Source organism: Balaenoptera ricei, chromosome 6 (assembly GCF_028023285.1).
Source record: "Balaenoptera ricei isolate mBalRic1 chromosome 6, mBalRic1.hap2, whole genome shotgun sequence".
Lineage (NCBI taxonomy): Eukaryota > Metazoa > Chordata > Mammalia > Artiodactyla > Balaenopteridae > Balaenoptera > Balaenoptera ricei.
The window spans coordinates 14,655,578-14,676,608 of record NC_082644.1 but is presented as its reverse complement, the minus strand read 5'-3'; the positions used below and the strand labels follow the sequence as shown (position 1 = coordinate 14,676,608).

At 37.5% G+C, this 21,031-nt stretch overlaps 1 protein-coding gene and 1 pseudogene across 1 annotated transcript in view; one reads left to right on the top strand and one right to left on the bottom strand.

Moving 5' to 3' along the window:
- The window catches only part of ADAM28 (ADAM metallopeptidase domain 28), a 359,288-nt gene that overhangs the window by 202,310 nt on the left and 135,947 nt on the right, over positions 1 to 21,031 (top strand). The gene's annotated exons all lie outside the window — the stretch shown is intronic.
- On the bottom strand, positions 13,795 to 14,196 carry LOC132367651 (ribosomal protein uL24-like; annotated as a pseudogene).

The following is a 21,031-nucleotide window of genomic DNA, read 5'->3' as shown; positions in this document are numbered from 1 at the left end:
AATATAAATATAAGTGCACGTACTTGAGGACAGAAATTTGCTAGAAAGCTAAAAATGTTCCAGCATCCCCTACTATACTTTTGTTCCTAACTTTTCATGTGTGTGTGTGTCTCCTATCAAGGAGGGAGGCAAGTATTACCCTTGTGCATGCACGCTTCAAGTAAGCATTCATGAGGGTAAATGGCAAAGCAGTCAACGAATGGAGACCCAGGTAGAAAGCAGAATTCCTGGGCAGGGTCCCTGAGTCCATCTCAAAATGAAAGTATTTCCGTCTTGCTAGTGTCAACATGTGTGTGTGTGTGTATATATATATATATATATATATATATATATATATATATATACATACATTTTAAACTTTTTATTTTATATTGGAGTATAGCTGATTAACAATGTTGTGATAGTTTCAGGTGCACAGCAAAGTAACTCAGCTATACATATACATCAATGTGTACATTTGATATAGTCATCAGGAAACTATATATAGCAGACTGCAGTCATTGAACTTGAATTCGAATTATTACACTGTCACTCACCAACTATGGGGCCATAAGCAAATTTACATCTGTGAACATGAATTTCTTCATCTGTGAAAATAGGAATTATACCTGCTTTGGGGTGAGATAATGAATATGCACAGAAAAGATAAATGTTTGTGTGACTCTAGTCAGAAAGATCTAAGTAAACTTAGCAGAATACATTAGTGTCCAAGTGGAAGAACATTTCCTCAATCCCTCACTGCTCTAGCCTCCTGCAGTGAAAAACCCAACTTTAAAATCCTCACCAATTAAGACACAATTAATTTACTTTTTATGAGTAAGCAATTGCAGAATATCAAGTGCTTTGTGTTTGTAATTTCCATGTCAAGAAGAGTACTTTCAAGTGAAGATTTATGTCCATTTCTAAGCAGGATCTTAATGAGAAAGTGAATATTACAAAGTCCATTCAACCCTTTGTTCCCAGTAAATATTAGAAATGTCCATTTAGCCCCACAGCATGTGATTATCTTCTTGATATCTAGTTTATAAATATAGGGAGTTCCGTGCCCTCAATTTTAAGTCCCCTTAATAAATATATACATTGCTTTCATTGATTTATTTATCCATATCCCTTACAATCTTCTTTTCTCAAGAAAGACAGAATAGTAAAAGATAGGGAGGCACATTTGTGTCATATTTATCATGGCTCCCCTTTCTTGTGCCCACAGCAGACATCATGAATCAATAACAGAACTCATGGTCTCAGAATCATTCACAACACAGGGTTTCAAGTAATCACTACCGATCTGTAATGTTTGACTAATAAAATGAAATCCATATGCCATCCAGTCTATACGGAAAGGAAGAATGCACAGGAAGTCAACAGGATTGCTTTACTCTCAACTCTCTTAAAGGTCTTAGATATATCATACAACTTGTCTAAGACTTACTTTTCACATTTGTAAAACAAGAGAATTGTGGTGGTTTTGTGATGTGTCAACATGGCTGGGCTGAATTACATACCCATAATTTCCTTTCCTGTGTGTTTCCAGCTAGCGCTGGCCAGAAGAGAAATCCTTACAGGCGACTTGGAGGACAGAAGTGAAGCAGCAGCCATTCTGTAGACCACACACACTGTCACTCATCTGCTGATTCACCTTGCTTGTGTGAGGCAGCAGATGGGCCTGTGATAGCTTCCCCTTGCCAAGGATCCTCTTTCTATTTCTCCAAGTCCTGGGCCAGGTATGTTTGTGTCCCTGGCTCCTGCAGGATATCCTCATCACCAAGTACAGAGGTGACAAGCCTGATGCAGGTTTCACACCATCCTTTAGCTTGTGTTTGTGGGTTCCCACTTGGTCTTACTCTTTCTCATCCCTCACCCATCTTCCCTTCCCAACTTCTGTCCTGTGAACTTTAGACTCCAGAACTGGACACAAAAACCACAACCTTACTGAGACCCACAGCTGCATAGGATCAAGTCACTGTAACAAATCCATGTATAACCTAGGGATTCTGCTTCTGTGATTGAACCCTGACTGATGCAGGAATTAAAATCACATGTCAGATAATTTCTAAAATTTCTTCTAGTTCCTTCTTCTTACATATGGGAAGCTCAAACAGCAGAATGGTTAGGAGCCCACACTGTGTGGTCTAGGCTAACTCACGTTCAAATCTTAGTTCTGACACTAGCTGCTCATGTGTCTTTAGACAGTTTTTAACCTCTCTGAGTGTCAGATTTCTTGCCTGTAATAGAGTGGTATTAATGTTTATCCCTTTCATAAGACCATTATGAGGATTAAAGAAAATTATAGAATGCCTAGCATAGTGCCTGACACTCAACAAATAGTAGCTTTAAAAAAATGTAACTATAGATCTTTAGTCTGATTACATTTTGGATTGACAGGATACTAAAATAAAAACTCTAAAAATCTTCTTTGATTAACTCAGCTGTGAATAAGCCACGTACGAGAAGGAAAAAAATAAAAATATCAATGTTATCGACAAAAAAGTATATTGCTTATACTTCTATTTTCTTTTCTTTTTCCTTAAGCTATAATTTGATATTTGATTTATAGTTCTTTATTTTAAATCAGTGGCTTTACATTTTGAAACAAAATACTTATCTGTCGATTAATTCTTTTTTATGCTGTCCTAAGTCTGTGTATGTCAATGTTGTACAGTGGAAAGTACACCCAGACAGCTCCAAAGTCCTGGATTCAAGCTTGACTTCCCTGCTTCTGACAGGGAACAATTAACAGAGCATTACTAAAAATTGCTTCCTTATCCATGAAATGATGGTAATACCTCATAGGGAAACTTGATTTTAAAGGGTTGTCATGAAGGTTAAAGGTGAAAGAATGTTGGTAACTTCAGAGTGCTATATAAATGTATGATAGTGTCATCATTATTAGACGTATTCTTATTAAATGCCAATCTGAATTGTTCTCTTGCCTCTGTTTAGCCAAATAGTAGTACTATTTAATTTCCACTTTAGGAAGATGACTTGGGAAGCATGAAGTCCAAAGGGAATCAAGGTTTGCTCTTATTCCGCAAATGAGAATAATGCAACACATTGTGTTTATTCATTATTTAACCATTTGGAAATGTGGGAGGAAAAAAAACAGAACTCCCAACTTTCTCCATTACACTTTTTTTTGCATGGTAGGTGTTTATTTTGAATAAATGAATAATTAAATGCTAGCTCTAAAAAATAAAGTTAGCACACATTTATTCAGTGCTTAGAATAGTCAGGATACTTGGCCAGGTGTGATAAGCGCACCAAAAATGAAATTGATAGAATCTCTGTCTTTAAAGAGAAAGAGACCTAATAGGGAGAATAGATCATGTCACATGTACAAATTAAATATAATTCACAATAGAAGATGAGTGTCAGCATCTGGAGGAAACCCCAGCCTAGATAATCAGATAATTTCTTTCTCATCCAGGGCATTTTTATAGGACCTTATACTTTTTACGACCAAGTTTACTGAAATTGAACTAGCATGATCCACGTGAACTCCAAGTTAGGCAATTAGGCCAAGGCTTGGTATCTTGATCAAAAATAATAAAAATAGAGAAATAAAGAAAAGATGGCTCCATTGCATGTATTTGTTAGTGAGCCTGTTGAGAACGCTGAGAGGAAATGATATATTTAAACAAATCTATTTCTTGATCTTATTTGTGTAGAGAAGAATGTCATTTTTGATGAAATGTGATTTATTTAGACAATGACACTCGGTAATGCAAGGAAAGGAAATTTTCTTCGCATGGTCAGGAATATTTTGGAGAGGAAGTCTAAACTTGGTCATGGGAAATAAGTTTCGGTGGAAAAAATTGCTCAGATAATTCCTCGTATTCATAGTTAAAACATGGGTAAATAGGATTTCCAACTATCAGATCAATATCTACTTCGTCTCTACTAAACCCAGATGCTATACGGGTCTTGATTTACTGTCTGCACACATAAGGAGCTATTCATTCCAGATTTCTCTAGCACACTCTTCCCAATCCCTGGAATACTTTCTTATAAATTAAGATTCACTTGATTTCTTTTAATTACCTATCTTGATTCACCATTTCTGCTATTTAGGATCATTATTAATTTTAGTTTATTGACTTTTTTGCAATATCTTATTTCCAATAGGTCATCAATTCACATAGATTTTTAAATTTTGTTTTCAAATTTGTGAATGCAACACACATTCAAAAAGAAAATAAAGAATAGATGTCCAGTACAATGAATAGTAAAATAAATATCTACACAACTATCGCACAAGTTAAAAAAAAAAAAAAGGAATACTGACAAAATCCCAGAAGTGCTTCTTATGTGATTCTCCTGGGTTTTCTATGTAGAAAATAAAATTGTCTTTTTATAACAAAAATTTTGTTTCTTCATTTCTAATTATCTTATCATTCTTGTTTTGTTGAGCTGCATAGAATCTAGAGTATTATAATTACTATTTCTTATGCGGGACCGTATTTAAATGACATAAAACCCAAATAGAAATTTTGAGATACTAGATTTTCCCAAACAGGAACTGGCAAGTGGCATCTCTCTCATGGTGACTATAGAATCCCTTTTAGTATCTTGGATAATTAATGACCTTTTTTGTAATTTCCTGTCATATTGGTACTTTTTATTTATTAATTATATAATTTTTTCATGTTTTTGTTTAATAAATGTGAATTAGCAATTCATAAATGGACTCACTCACCAAAAAGTTTATGATCTAGCTGGAGCGCTAAAACATATACACATAAAACTTAAAAATTTTTACTGAATATTTAACAATGATGTAGTAATTAAAAAATGATGTAGACAATAAATGCTTTAAGATTTCTCGTGAGATGACATGTATAGAGAGAGCTGATTTACAGCTGGACTGGAAATGCTGGATCTTTATCTCTGGGGACCCCTGGATGTCTGGTTTTACTTTTAGCCAAGATAATGGCAGTGGTATTTATGATGCGCTGAAACTCCTCTAGTGACCTCTAGGTCAGTTTCTTTACTGAAGGTCTGTAACTGGCCTAACTGGTTTGATAACCTGACTTGATTACTTAAAGAGCCACTGAGAGCTTTTGGGAGGATTTCTCCCTAAGATCCCTGGCACAGATTTTCTGGTTCAAGCAAGAGGCTCAGTCCATTGCCTGGTGCACAGAGAAAGGGTCCTGGGGAGTTTGGGCCAAGTGACATGTCTTGGACCTCTGATACTCCCCTGCATTCTCTTTTTCCTGCTGTCCTGTACCCTTTACCTTGAAATAAAAGTCTCACGTGAGTGCACTCTGTAGAGTCCAGTGGTGGCATACCCAAACTGGAGAACACCTTAAACTTAGTTGAACACCAGACAGCCACCCAGATGGGACATCTGAAATGACACTCCCCAATGCTGTAATTTAGATAAGAAAGGCTAAGGCGTTGTCTAGGAAAAGGAAAAATGAGGTAAGTGGTTAGGAATGAAAACATTGTTTCCGTGTGGTTTCTCCCTGTCCACACCTAGGCTGAGGTCCCAAAAATATTCCTTCTACTCATGAGCAGAAAAGCATTTGTAGACCCAGGGCCTAGGGAGGTAGCTAAATGGATAACACAAGGGATTCAAACAGAGGGGAAGTCAGTCAAGAAGATGTGTCTTTCTAGTGAATATAACAAAAAAGATTGGGATTGACATATACACACTATTATATATAAAATAGATAACTAATAAGAACCTACTGTATAGCACAGGGAATTCTACTCAATACTCTGTAATGACCTATATGGTGGACATATGTATATGTATAACTGATTCACTTTGCTGTACAGCAGAAACTAATACAACATTGTAAATCAACTATACTCCAACAAAAATTAATTTTAAAGAAAAAGAAGCAGACTCACAGATACAGAGAACAAGCTAGTGATTACCAGTGTGGGAGAGGGGCAATATAGGGGAGGGAGAGTGGGAGGTACCAACTATTGGGTATAAGATAGGCTCAAGGATCTATTGCACAACACAGGGAATATAGCCAATATTTTGTAATAACTGTAAATGGAAAGTAACCTTTGAAAATTGCATAAAAATAATATTTTTTTGTAAAAAAGTAAGAGGTGGCTTTTTGCTCCTGTCTGTTCTAACTAAAATGACTGAAAGCAGAGTGAAGCTACCAGAGTCACTGTGCTAGGACCTGTGACTGTCTGTCTGTCTGTAAGGGGGAGGAATGGAGTGTCCAGGAAGAATTTGCTTTGACTGAAATTTGGTAAAGAGTTAAGTTACCTTTTCCATACATTTTGCAGCTCTTTTTGGAATTGCTTTTGAAATGGAAATTGGATTTGGAAGGTTAGAGGTGACAGCCTGTGCAATCTTACTCAGGATCCTACACTGGTTTGCAGCCTTCCTAGAAATGGGTGTAGAGGGATGAACTCTCACTCTGTTAAATTGCATAAATTGCATAAAGGCAAGAGTATGTGGTGTGTGCCCTGAAAAGGGATATTGCCTACCTCCTCTCTTACATATTAAATGGAATACCCTGAGGCTGCTGAAATGCTGGAAATGCTAGAAGCTTTAGATTGATTGCATGATGATGCATAACCCAACACTAAGACTCTGACTCAGGTGATGACTGATGCTGAGATAAAAGGGAGCTACAACTTCGTGGAATCCTCAGTACCTACATCGTTGGGGGGATAAGAGCATGTGAGGGAAGCTGCCCCAGATCTCCTTGCTCAGCTCCCCTGAATGGGATTTAATGATAGGAAAAAAAAATTAAGAAGACTGAGACGAAATGGAACAATAAGAATATGAGAGATGGGGGGAAAAAAAACCTTGGACAACTGAACCAGATAGAAATGTCTTATAGTTGATTAAAAATGGCATGGAAAAGGAAGAGATCAATGAAGTAGTCAGTAAATGTTAACGAATCACTATAAAAGATTACAAAAGCTCCAACACCAACTCCTCAGATTATAAAATGACAGTCATTCAATTTATCCTAGCTTTGATGGATTAAAAATCTGAGTATTACACATAAGCAAAGTCTAAAATCTCTTCAGAGCCTAGGCCAATGGAAAAAGTGCAGAGGAAAGAGAGGATTATGACTTTGAGTGAGGGGAGAACCCAAGTCCCAGAAAAGCTCCAGCCAGGGACCCAAGGCCATTTACACTGGTCTGGTACCAGCAGCCTATGGGTGGTGAAAAAACTATTGGGATTGCTGGACATTGGTCCCTAAACCTGCTCATGAAGGGTTTAAGGGCAATATAACTACATTTGGAGAATATGGTGATGTAAGTGTAGAAGGCTTGCAAGTGAAAGTATGGTTCAAAGTGGGGATTTATGAATACAAATTGTGCATGGTTATTGCCTCGCTCTTACAAAGAATGTATCATTGCAATGGATATGATGTCTGAATGGGGACCCTTCCCTTATCCGAATCATTGAGAAAGGGATGTTGTGCAAGCCTTCTCTGGTTAATTTAAAACAATATAGGATGCCCTGGAGAGCAATTTTGGCTTTAAGTATGGATCTATGATATGCAGTGATATCAGTGACCACAAATCCCTTGTTTCATAGTTCAGTAAAGTCTCTAAGAAAAGCTGAGAGCTTGGAGGTTAACTTTACATAGTAAGAGAACTGAATAAGGAAATGGGTGATGATGGTGGAAGTTTCTACTACCTGCAGTTCTGCTGACTGGAGTTTCCGGCAAAAGTCTGTTACTGCCATCCAGCGGCAACAGCCAGGATTATTGGATGAGGACTAATGGACTGGTAAAGTAATTTGGAAAAGGGGGGCTTAGATGACTAGAAAATTAAAGGAATATTGAACTGGGGTCCTCTGTTATGGAAAACCTTATGGATCTGAAGAAGGGAATTAAAGTGGGACATATTTTTGCACATCAAAAAGCCCCCTTCCCATTTCTAAGGTGATGAGCCAAAAAGTAAATGCCCCACTTGCACTTTGAAGGTAGACTTTTGGATACAGGAGATCAGTGGCTGGAGAGATATTCAAGCAATGCAACAATGGGCAGGAAAAAGATGTATTCAACTATCCCACTCAGAAACTTGAAAGGTGATTAAAAATTGTTATTTTTGTTGACAAGAACATGAGAGACTAAAGATAGCCATGGGCTTCATACTAAGGTGATCTGGGTCCACCCATAGCTGGCAGGTAAATTTATGATTCTCTGGTGGATTCCAATGGTTCTTCACTGGGATAGATTTTCATTCTGGGTTTGGATTTGCATATCTGGTAGCGGAAGTAAATTCCCCTAACACAGTATAAGCTAGAACAGAAAATACAGTTTCAATTTGGACTTCTTGCTTATTTATCACCTAATCAAAGAACCAATTTCATCACAGGTACACTGCAATGTGAACTAAAAAGCATCATATACAAGGAAGTTTACCCCTACAAAGTCATGGGTTGACTACAAATTGGAATAAGCAGATGAAACACTTGCTTACTAAATTGGGAATGATCATAGACTGAAGGGATGGCTTCCAAGATTGGATAAATGTGTGTTCAAATTTAATATGCATAGAAGTAAGGGGGGGTTGTCATTAGATAGATTGTTGAGAAACTGTGGAGAAGATGGAGAGGAGGGGGTGGGGCATAGGAGCTTACATAAACTTTTTCTCTACCTGTAAATTTTTTTCTTTATCTTTACCTGATACTGTAGTGTCAGGACTTGGGTTTCATGTAAGAATTTCAGATAAAGAATCAATTGCTTAACATGACACCATGATGGTAGCCCTAAATATCACTGTACAATTTCCTAAGGGAATGATGGGTTGTTTTTTTTCCCCACCTGCCTAAGCTGGATCTCTGTCTGCTTTCCTACCCAGTGAATGGGATAGTCATAAGCTTGTACTTATCCAACCCTACTCCATTTGACTGAAATGGACAAAGGGGAAGACATTGACAAGACTCCCTCTTGCCGCTTGTATGGGTCAGTCCTCTGCTGAACCTTACGGTTGTACTGAGAGGATGGCAGGAGGATGTGGGTGAAAATCAATAACAAATTAAAAAGAAGAAATGTTTTCTGATCTCAGGGGGCTTTCAAATTACAATGATGGGGCAGACATAGAACAGACATTCCCTTTCCAAAACTGAGAAATGGCAAGGAAGCGGGGGAGTCATGGGTCCTCAACAAGTCTGAAAACTAGCAGAGCAAATTCCATTAGATTTTAAGGCTTGAAACTAACCCTCTTTGGTTGAATGCTTTGTCTTCTGGGCCCCTCGGTGGCAGCCCTGGGTGATGATCTGCTTCCTCTGCTCCTGGGAAGCAACCCCGCCCCTTGGAACGCATGATGTGGCCCTACATTTTGGAACTGAGAAGGCTCCCTTGGCCTTTAGCCTCAAAGTCCTAATGTCAATGACAGATCCACTGGCCTCTGAACTTCCCTTGAGGTCATTCTTCCCTTTTCTCAAAGAATAACTGATAGTCACAGCCAGATAGTTCTATTTGCCTGTTTCCTGCCTGTAGAATCTCAGATGTCTGACAGCCTTCCTTTATTTCATCTCATCTCTATCTCCTTCAGTCCAAGCTGCATGTGTTTCTGCTGAAATGGTGGATTGGACTCACAGATCACATGCCTAGTCTCTTTAGCAAACGGTTGTCCAGCTACACCCCTGGTGTTCTCTCCAGAACATGCTTCCTAATTTTCTGCAACGTGGATTGGCTGACAATTTCCACATCTTCACATTCTGGTTAAAAATTCCTTCTTTGGTTTATTACTTTCCCCACTTACAATTTCTTCTTGCAGCCCAACAGAACACAATTCAGATAAGTTCTCTTCCTCTTTATGATAAGGATGACCTTTCCTCCAGTTACCCATAACATACTGTTCATTTCTGTCTGAGATACCCCCAGAAGCAATTTTAACATTCATATTTCTACAATAGTCTCTTCAAGGTAACCTAGACTTTTTCTATCAAACTCCTCAAAGCCTTCTAGCCTCTACCGATTACCAAATTCCAAAGTCACTTCCACATTTTAAGGTATTTGTTACAGCAGCACTCCACTTACTGTTACTAACGTCTGTATTAGTTTCTGGTGCTGCTATAACAAAGTACTACGAACTGGGTGGATTAAACAACATAAATTTATCTCACAGTTTTGGGGGTTAGAAGTCCAAACATCAAAATGTTGGCAATGTTGATTCTTTCTGAGAGCTGTTCACTCCATCCCTATATCCCCCAAATCTTAATTATTTCATCATTAACTCCAAGTCTAAAACCTTATCATCTAAATCAATCAAATCAATTAATGAATGAGACTTGGCATATGATTCTGGTCTGTGCTTCTTTCCTAGTTTCTGGTCATTTCAGGCATTCCTCAGCAAGTAGATGGCATTCTCTCTACATCTTTACTTTGTCTTCCTTTTATGCGTGTCTACCTCTGTGTCCAATTTTCCCCTTTCTAAGAACACCCATAATATTGGTTTACACCATAATGACCTCATTTTAGCTTGATTACCTCTGTAAGGACCCTATTTTCAAATAAAGCCACTTTCTGTAGTACTAGCAGTTAGGACTTCAAGATATCTTTTTTGGAGGAAACAATTCAACCCATAAAATTATCTATATTATTTGCCTTCTCCTTGAATAACTTATTTTAATATTTCTTGAGGGTCTTATCTAATTGCGATGAATTACCTCAGCTCTTGTTTGTCTGAGAAAGTCTTTATTTTTCCTTCACTCTTGAAGGATAATAATTCTAGGTGATTAGTTTTTTCCTTCAACACATAAGATATTTCACCCCATTCTTTTCTTGCTTGCATGGTTTGTGACAAGATGTATGCTGTAATTCTTATTCTCCTACCTCCCAGCTGTCTTTGATTTTCTGCAGTTTGAATATATTAACCTAAGTATGGTTTTATTTGTTTTTGGTATTTAACTTGTTTTGTGATTTCTGACTTTCTCTAATCTATGTCTGTCATTAATTTTGGAAAGTTCAGGACCATTATTACTTTATATAGTTCTCATTTTATATTCTCATTTTCTTCTCCTGCTGGTATCCTTATTACACTAATATAACAACTTTCCATTAATTAAATAAATATGTACTGAACACCACTATGTAACAAATACTATCTTAAGAACTAGAAATATACCTGTGTACAAAAGAGACAATAATATAGTAGATGAATTTTAAACTGTATAGAGATATGGTCAGAATATTTCTAAATGATTTCACCTTTAATTAGAAACTGTATACTGTTGAACACTTTAGGTATAACTTATTTTGATCACATTATTGAGATATAATTTATATAACTTGCAATTCACCACTTTAAAGTATAAAATTCAATGGCTTTTGGTACATTCACAGAGTAATTCATCTACCGTCACAATCTGTTTTAGAATATTTTCATTGCTCCCAAATGAGAGCCCACATACCTTAAACGTCACTCTTCAATCCTTCCATTCTACCCTCTAGGTGTAGACAACTAATAGTCTGATTTCTGTCTGTGTAGGTTTGCCTATTCTTGACATTTCATATAAATTGAGTCACAACATGTGGTCCTTTGTGACTCTTTCATGTGGCATAATGTTTTCAAGGTTTGTCTATGTTTTAGCAAGTAATGATACTTCATTTATTTTTTTTCTTAATAATATTCCATTGTATGGATATACCACATTTAATTTATCTATTCATCATTTGATAGACATTAGATTGTTTCTACCAATTAGCTATTATGAATAATGCTGCTGTGATCATCCATGCGCAAGTTTCTATAAGGGCACATGTTTTCATTTATCTTTCATTTCATTTCATCTCTCTTGCTTGTACAACTGAGAGCAGAATTGCTGGGTCATATGATAACTCTATTTTAACCTTTTCTGGAATTGCCAGATTGTTTTCCAAAGCAGTTGCACCATATTACATTCACACCAGCAACGTAGGAGGGTTCCAATTTCTTCACATCCTTGACAACCCATTATTATGTTATATTGTTATTTTTATTATAGTCATCTTAGTGGGTATGAAGTGTTATCTCATTTGCTGTGCAATTCCCTGATGGTTAGTGATGGTGAGAATATTTTCATGTGGTTTTTTGTCCATTTGTATATCTTCTTTGGAAACATAACAGCTCAGATCCTTTGACTATCTTTTAATTGGGTTATTTGTTGTTTTATCATTGAGCTGTAAAATGTTTAAAATGTATTTTAGATTTCATGAGTGCAGTTGAGCTGGGAGACAGAGCACAGCTGCCAGGTGTCAGAGTAGCCATGTAAAGCAACAAGGCAAAAATGAAGGAGTTAAGCCTTTAATCACTAACCAAGATGGTATAAACAAGAGATTAAAATCAGAGAAAGTACAGACTCCCCTGTTCCATTTTTCCCCATGGAACAATGTACCATTCGAGGGTCACGTGGATCAGCCTGGTGCGGGGGTTGTCTCATGGTCAAGGAAGCCCCCAACAAAAGCCTCTGGCAGTTTTATGGACCATGGATTTGGGAGGAGAAAGAGGGGTAAAGCTTGTGAAAGTGCTGGGTACTGAGTTGGAGTAGTTTAAAGTGTCTTCAAGGTGTTCTCCTCCTCCCCTACATAAGGAGGTCTTAGCAGAGGTGTTTGGGAAGATCTGCCCAAGGCTAGGAATGGAGCTAGGAATGCAAAAAAACAGCATGACCTTGACCAGCCAGAGACGCTTGAGTCCTTGACTACAACTCTCTTCAGAAACTGCAATGCGTAGCTATGCACCAAATTCGATGTGAGGAGGGAAAGCTTTCCCATATGAGGCCTGCCTGGTAAAGCCTTTGTAATTGCCTCTGCTCAGATATGAAAAATCACGCACAGATTTTTACTCACGAGTTGAACTTCTTATTAGATACAAGTTCTAGCACTAGATACCAGTACAAGTATACTAATTACAATATGTTTAGGGAAACTTTTCTCCTATTACCTACATTGTCTTTTTACCTTCTTGATGGTTTGGGAAGTTTATATTGATCTATCTTTAAGCTCACTGATTTTTTTCCTTAGCCGTGTTCAGTCTACAGATGAGCCCATCAAAGGCATTCTGCGTTTTTGTTACAGTGTTTTTGATTTCTAGCATTTCCTCTTGATTCTTTCTTAGAGTCTCCATCTCTCTGCTTACATTACTCATTTGTTTTCACATCCTGTCCACTTTTTCCATTAGTGCCTTTAGCGTATTAATCATAGTTACTTTAAATTTCCAGTATAATTCCAACATCTCTGCCATATCTGAGTTTAGTTCTGATACTTGCTTTGATCCTTCTGTCTTTTCTTGCCTTGTAGGCTGCCTTGTTATTTTTGTTGAAAGCCTGACATTACGTGTTGGAGAATAGGAAGTGAGCTAAATAGGCCTTTAATATGAAGTTTGTGTTAATCTGGGTAGGAGTAGGTTGTGTTTAATGTTTACTGTAGCTGTAGGTGCCAGAGTCTCCCAGTGAATTTAGTGTCCTTGTTTTTGTTTCCCCTGTTGACTTTGTACTTTCCTAAATATTACTCCCGAGAGGGAGTCTGCGTCTTGGAAAACTAGCAGCTGCAATCCACTGTTATTCTACTGGAGGCCTGTTGGTGTGGTGGTAATGTGGGGTGGGGGAGAAGAACCATTTTGTAATCATATGATTAAATCGCCTTCTTTTAGTAGGTCTATGTCCCTGTGCTCTGACCTTCACAATTTTTTTTAGGAAACATTTTCAATTTTTATTCTCAGGATTATTAATCAAAATTGCAGAAGCTTATTTACAGAGCCACAGATCAATAACAGAACAGGAGGGAAATGAAACTTACAAGAGATAGCTTGAAAAATTCCAAAGGAATACACACTAGCTAAAAATCTACAGTTAAATTGTGGCTGCACAACTGGCTATGGTCAATCCTGTATTTAATCAGTAAGTTCTTCTTTATATCGTAGGCTTTCTCTTTTCCAACTTGTCACGATTTGGCTTTACATTCGAGAATTTTTTTTTTCTTCCAGTTTTAGCCTAGTGATAACCACCTTGCTCAGATGAACGTCCACGTGGACAATTGTACTGTTAGCCTTCTCGCACCCACTTGATGTAGATGATATGTTTCTGTGCACCTGCACTGCGTTGCCAATTTGCTGACCTAGGTAGTGTTCCTGGGCCACCTGGAGCTCGTCGTCCTTGCAAAGGCGGATAGACCAGACATTGTACTTCTGCTGCATCTCCTCTGAGAGCCAGGCAGACATGGGCCAGGGGGCACTGAAGTGGTGTTTGCTGCAGTCCTAGGTCACAAAGGGATTGAACTTCATGATGACTGTCTACCTGGCACCGGCTGGGCTCAGAAGTGTACGCTTTCACATGTATGTCTTATATCTCCTCACCTCCTTTGGTGACTCATGAAATCTAGAGGGTGATGCAAGTGAGAGAAGTGCCTGTATTGCAGGTGTGACAGGCTCTGATGAAGTTTTATTTTTCCCTGGAGAATAGCCCTTTGTTATGGAGAAGACTTTAGGCATATTTCACAATTGTTACTCTTCCTCCTTTCCTGCCAGAGCCAGGAGGGGCTCTTTCTCAGAATTTCACCATGAGGACCTAGTGGGTTTCCTCGAGGTAAAGCCCAGGAAAGTGTGAGGCCCCATAAGGCTCCGACCACCAGGAGTTTCTCTCCCATAGGTTGGTCCAATTCAGTCTCCAGCAGTTTATCAAAATTACCATTTAAGTGTTCCTACCAGTTTATGATTCCAGTGGTTTCTGCTCTTTGGGTAAACAGATCTCAGCTGTGACTCTTTGGAGTCACCTGTCTAGATTTTGGGGTGGCAGTTTTCCCAACAACCTCAGTTCTCTGGTAGGTCCAAGAAGAGTTGTTGATTTTTAGTTCGTTTTACTTGGCTTAGTTTTTTTCTTAGTTTTTTCTTAGTTTTTTTCATAAAGATGAAAGTGATGACTTCAAGCTCTTTACATGTCAGAGATGCTGGAAGACATATGTGGACTATTAGAATGTTAACTCTTTATTCTCTGATTTCCAGAGTGGATGCATCGTCCTCTTTAAAAAAAAAAAAAAAAAATCCCTCTCAGTTCAGTTTTTTTTTTTGGTTGGAAATGACTGATTGTGGTATTTCATGTCACTGCAGGCAATAGGCAATGCACTTAAGGACTTGACTCTGAAGTCGAAAGATGAGAGTTTGAATTCTGGCTCTACTTCTTTTCCAAGTACGTTACTTTGAGAAAAATATTTCACATTGTTGTTCCTTAGTTTTTTCATCTGTAAAATGAGGTTCATAATAGTAACTTTCTCTCAAAAAGAGGATTAATTTTGTTAATACATACAAACATCTTAGAACAGTGTCCAGCACAATTAAGGACTTAATAAATATTGACTATTAATAAATTTCTCAGAAGTCTATTTGTTCCTCTATTGGTGTGAGAGTACGGGTGTGTTTTTAAGACAGTGTTTTCACTGTCCCTGTAGAGTTTAGAGAACAGGCTCAGATTGGCATCAGAACTGATAGAAATCAGCAAGCAATGTCAAGCCATGAGCGTAGGCTATAGCAAAGGGTTTTCTAATTGAGACACGCCTTTGATTCTGACAACGAAGGGCAAAAGTCCAAGAGCTTTGTTTTATTTTGTTGAAATCATTGTGTTTTTGAAGAATTATCTTCATGGATAATTTATGGATTCTGGAAAACTCCCTACAAAAACAAGACTCTTTGATCTACAAGTGTTTGTTTTTTATCTCAAAAAAAACAAAAAACAAAAACAAAACAAAACCACCACCAACAAATAAACCCAATAAAAATTTTTAAAATAAAAAGTTTTGAGGAGGTTTGAAGGCCTGTCCTTCTCCCTAGAAAGCATCCCTCACTGTTATGATATACACAACTGCATTGCCATGACTGGGAATGTGACCCAGGTCCTTCAAGTGAAATGGAGATGTTCACGTAAAGGGGGATGACCATGTAGGAGGATGTTCTCTTCTGAGCTGACTGTTTGGTTCCACAGTGATTTTTTTATCCATGCCAAGACTGGCTAATAATGACATATTGAGGTAAAAAATTTGTCCTCAAGAATACCCAAACTATTTTGCTCTGTTCACCAGTTTCATCTTACCTTCAAGCCTATAAGCTTTCCAGTATCATCAACAGCAAACATTAATAGGTGTCTGTAAGTTGTATGCAAATGTGTTGTAAATCATGAGAATTATCACATGGGGTTCTTGCTCTCCAAGGTTTCACAGTCTAGTCTTTTATGCTGCTCTTTGAAACTTCGACTTAGTTCTGCCTTCCTTGAATCTTACTCTGTATTTTCTCTTTAATTTTTCCACTAAATTACATACCCTTGGAGGGAAATATAAAACTCATTTAACCCCATTCATTTAACATTTTCTGGCAAAGATAATGCTATCATGCTGTGTGCCCAACGTTTCAGCTTACCTTACATCTAAGGAATTCACTTTATTCACTAATTTTCAGAATTGATGTCATGGAGTTTTTGTCTACGGAATGTAGTCAGAATGATAGAAGCTATCTTCAGGTCTGGCTCTCAAATGATCCTACAAGGTCTTTCTTGCTTTCTCTCTCCCTGTGGAGCCAAAAATGAAGGACTCCAAAATAACAAAGGCACAATATGGAAGGGGACTGGTCCCTAAATTACTTCTTGTCAGAGTGCTACCCCAAGGGCCATTTAAGAGTCACCTGATAAAGAAAATCTTCATCCAACTTTGAGATCAGAGAATATAATTTATTATGTATTAATAATTACTGATTTATTAATACACAATAAATGAGTTTATTTTACAGGTGTTTGTTACAGCAGTTATCATTAAGTAATACCCAGGTAGAGAACTGAATCTCAGAGAGTTGAAGTAGTTTGTTCTAAATGACATATGGTTTTGTGCCAGGGCTGGAACTAAAAGTTTCTGATCTCTAATTTGATTTCATTTTCTCTTTATTCCTTTCACTGTCCAGTCTCAGCTAGTTATAAAAAAAGGGGAAAATATCAAAACATGAGAAATTAACATTGAGCTGTTTAATGTATAATAATTCCAATCAATTACTTCCTCTCTGTGCTTAAAAAACACAACTACTGAATTTCAAGACACTCATTCTTTGGGTACTTGCCATTGCTTCTCCTAACATAATTTCTAAAATTGTGAATTTCAAGAAGTCTAGCTAAAAGTTGGGGAGATGTATATGGATATTAGACAATTACTCAAAATTAAATCACAAGATAACTCTGTTTATGAAATAAATCCATTTTCTGTCCCAGGGATGAAATTTCCCTTTGAATTGAAATGATAGTCACATGAGTTTGTTAATCTTTAACTCCATTTAATACTCCATCTATGCCAATGGGATGAGTTGGACAGTTAAATGGATCTGAGTAAAAGAAATAATTTAGGGCCAGAGTAAACAGTTGAAATGCGTTGCAACAGAGCAAATGCAAATCTTAGTGGGTTTCTCACCATCAGCTGAGAAAATAATAAAATATTCATATCCCACAGAAGCATTTTTAAAAAGGTTGAAGACAGGGCAAGGTTTGTTACTTGTTTCCTCTATGCTGCAAATCTCAGATCAGTTGCAGTAAAAGTTGAAGATTACTTGAAGAAGTCTGGCCTGTTTCACACGGGGTACATAAAGTGTTCCCAACGCAAAGCTCTTTAGTTCAATGGCTCTTAAAGTAAGTGATTATGACTAAATCACAGAATGTGACAACTTCTGAGGACCATGCTGTCACCTCAAATGCTCCAGTGAGTAAATGAAGAATGCCAGCCAGCGAAAGGAAGAGTATTTTCTTACCCAATTCTCTTTTTTGGCATAGTGAAACATTTGCATAAAGTGACTCAATCAAAAGCAAACTGCATATCTGTTGTTATGAAATCTTACATTCTTCCACAGTGAAGGGGAAGAGGAAAAAAAAAAGCATAGAAGAAGAGGGCATTTTTATTTTACAAGCAACAAGAGGTTAACTTTTTCTGTGAGTTTTTCCTTAGGAAATTGTTGGGAATCTGGTAGTGTTATGAACTATATTTCAGTTTTGATTGCTGGATTTTGCATTTTCCATTTTTGGAAACTTTCCATGTTCTGTTTCTTTCTTTCTTTTTTTTTTTTTTAACATTTGTAAAGTAATTCCATGAAATGACTTTTTAAAAATCTTTCCAGAGTTCTCTGCCAAAGATCTTTGAGTAACTTTTCCTACACTGTGTTACTATAGGTCTTTCTTCAGAACTGATGAGCTACTCAGATGCCCTAGGGCAGGGCTATATGGACAAATAAGAACAGCATGGCTTTTGAGATGTATTCATTCATATTATTTTGGCATTCATATAAAATGAATACACTGCACACCATACAGTTTCTATGTAGTAATTGTCTAACGAAAATATGTCTGTGTAGTATAAGGATAATTACTACAAAAATCTCATCATAGGGAGTATTCTAATGTGAACTTTAGAGAAGGTATTTTAGAATAGAGTCAAATATAGAGAGTATACATATATACTATCTTATGGTGTTAACTTAAACTTTGACATTATATGTAAGAAGCATTGACCTGAACAAGATAACCTATATGTTTTATACTCTATTAAAAGTGAAGAATTTCCTCATTCAATCCTCAGAGGATAGGAGAGATTGTGCTACATACGCCCTTATTAATGCTGACAATCAGATTGACTTTGGACTTTGACCTAAAGCTCAAGGGCTCTGGACTATCAACTAAGGAAGCGACCTCATTGGAAAGACCAAAAACCCAAAGGAAAGCCACACCTGTTCTTCAAGGGGAAAACAGATGATAAATGACATGATGTACTTTCTCCCATAACTATTTTCTTTTTTCCGCTTGAGTAATTTTTCAGATATAGGCGGTCCCCATCTTGTAAGTTCACAAAGTTCATTTGTCAGGAGAACTGTTGGAACTGAGAACATAACATCCCATAAAATCAGTGTTATGCTGGTGGTTACTGAGGTTGATGTGGTTTGTTTTGTTTTTTTCTGGATAAATCCCTCCCTTTTCTGCTGTAGATAGTACCCCCTTCTCTACCTCTCACCCCATGGCCCTCAGAGAACACCTCCATACCCCTTGACAGCAACTTTCATCAAAGTTCAGTGATAGTCAAAGAAGAGGACACAATTTAACTTGGGGGCAATCCTAGTAATCCTCCCTAGCCCTTAGTCATAATGACTTATCTAAGTGGTGGACATGTGGCTCCAGCTGAGCCGGGCTAATTGGATTCCTTTCCAGGAATATTTTTCAATGGAGCTGTAAAGAAAGAACTCTATTATCTCTGTTCTGAAGCTGTGAGGCTGTGAACCCACTGCTTCTAGAGTCAAAGTCTCCCACTGTGTGAAGACACCGGCTTATAATAAGAAAGAGGAAAACTAACAGGCAAGACCAGAGATGAAAAAGGAAGCGGGGGAGGCAGAGAAACCTGACAACATTGGATCCTGGTTTTCATTACCTGAGGACCAGAACTGCCTTAGTTTCTGTTTTCTGAGGTTGGTTGTTCAACTCTTTGTTTGAGTATATAAGCCCCCAGTACTTTTCAAGCAAAGCAAACAAAACCTCTCTCATCCACATTTTTTTTCCTTAGGTCTTTTAAAATTGTGTTTCTGTCTCTTATAATCAGATGTCCTACCTAAAATGGTTGATTTCTGAGGCTAGGATTTAGAAATGTATTCTGTCTATAATGTAGGAAACTAGCCATTCCGATGAGTGTAAGGACCCTCTTCTTCCTTTTTCCTCTGATCTGCTTTCAACAAGGGTTCAGTGAGAGCACATAACCTAAAGAGAGAAAATTCAGGCCCAGGATTTTAAATTAAATATCTCCTCCCCTAGCTGTAATCACAAGTGATAACAATATAGTGAAAAGGGAACATATTGATTTGAGAATTATTGCAGTTTTCTGGGACCCTCAGCCCAAGTAAAGAGTCCATGCAGACCTTTAATGTTGTGTAGGCTGACTGTTAAAAACAGTATTTATGAAGGAGGCAGGTACAATGCTGACAATAACTGAGATAGCCAGGGCTTTAATCATTTAAGAAGGGCTTTCATGGCATACTCACCCACTCATTTGTACTTTGTTTTGTTTTCCGAAACAGCTGAATCATCTCAACAATGGAAAAAAACTTAAAAAAAAGTACTGCTCAAAATAGCAGTTACATTATTGTGATGATTGTGATTATAATCAACATTTATTAGAGTAGTTCATTTCAGATGAGAATATTCTTCATTTTTAGAGAGGCGCGAATCCTCTGAGACTCTGATAATACTTTGCCACACCCTAAAACAATTAATTCTTATGCACTTTTAAATTACAGATGTTTAATCTTATGTATGTGCTCTATCATCTCAATGACCACCTAAAAATACACACACACACACGCACACACACCACTGCTTCTTGACATAGCCACACTCAAACCAAATACACCTGTATAACAGTGTCTTTGGTGAAAGGCAGGGGGTGATTAGAAAGAAGAGTACATCATTGAGCTATTAAGTAAAAATGTTTAAAACTATTATACACATAAAAAGGATCCAAAACAACAAAAAAAGATGATATAAAAATACTCAATAACAGAGTTAAATGAAATCAAATAGAACTTTTAGATATAAAAGTGACTTTTGGGGTTATTAGCAAGATCTTAGAATGGGAAGTCCCAGCCCTTGTTCTCTCACAGAAACACTGATTTAACATCAATGGATGGATCAAAATAACTTTATGCAATTTCCAGAATCCAGTTAAGAGGCTGCAACGTCCCAGATGAGCACACATCCAAGAGTAAACTCATTGAAATGGATAAGAAGAGCAGTTTCACTTTTCCCATGTTAGACCCTCCCCCAAGCTGTCTCAGGTCAGCACTGAGAGAGATCACCTTGGCCTGAGATGTCTCTCTTGGGAGAAAGAGAGAGTAAAACATGCATTCAATGTCTCTAGTCTTTTGAGGCATTGCCCAAGAGACCTACTTCTGTCCCACTTAACCCAGAGTGAAGTGTTGAGGGAATCAATAAAGTGTGAAAGTCTAGGGGTAGATAAGAACAAAGAAAATGGGCAGTTGGCTCTCAGCAGCCAGCATAGATCTGCAAGGTTGGGAAAAGGTGTATAGGCCATGAAGCTTTCCCTTTAGGAAGGAAGGAGAGAAGTGG